We start from the raw sequence: 399 nt of genomic DNA, 5'->3' as shown, positions 1-399 counted from the left end.
GGCTTCTAGATTATCGTTATCGACCGTTATGGAAAGTACTTATAGACAAGAGTAGGTTCATCCAGCTTTACTGTTCCTGTTACAGGGGTCTTGTGAGATAAATCCCTCGATCACTTCTCAATAAATCAAGTGATTAAACTTGAAGGAACAGTTGAAAACATTCTTGTCATTAAAATAGAAAAGAGAAAGCTAAAAATTATCCCTATAAGGGGAAGTGGGCCACACCTGGATGTACTGCAATACCAGGGCAACCCGTGGAGTGAGGGAAGCAAGCTTCACACACAACTCCTAGTAGAAAAATTGGGGTTAATAGCTTGAGGATGCATTATCCTCATTCGAGCTATTAAACTCGAAAGAACAGTTTTAAACAATTCTTCATAAATACATAAAGACAGGGCT

The 399-nt window shown here is 38.8% G+C and overlaps 1 non-coding gene across 1 annotated transcript; it reads right to left on the bottom strand.

Annotated features, from left to right (window-relative positions):
• Nucleotides 1-209: 209 nt before the first annotated feature.
• On the bottom strand, nt 210-399 carry LOC121366110. The gene has a single exon (XR_005957124.1). It is a non-coding gene; the product is annotated as a U2 spliceosomal RNA (small nuclear RNA).

Source organism: Gigantopelta aegis, unplaced genomic scaffold (assembly GCF_016097555.1).
Source record: "Gigantopelta aegis isolate Gae_Host unplaced genomic scaffold, Gae_host_genome ctg4766_pilon_pilon, whole genome shotgun sequence".
NCBI classification, from domain to species: Eukaryota; Metazoa; Mollusca; class Gastropoda; order Neomphalida; family Peltospiridae; genus Gigantopelta; species Gigantopelta aegis.
This window is presented reverse-complemented; position numbering and strand designations above follow the sequence as displayed.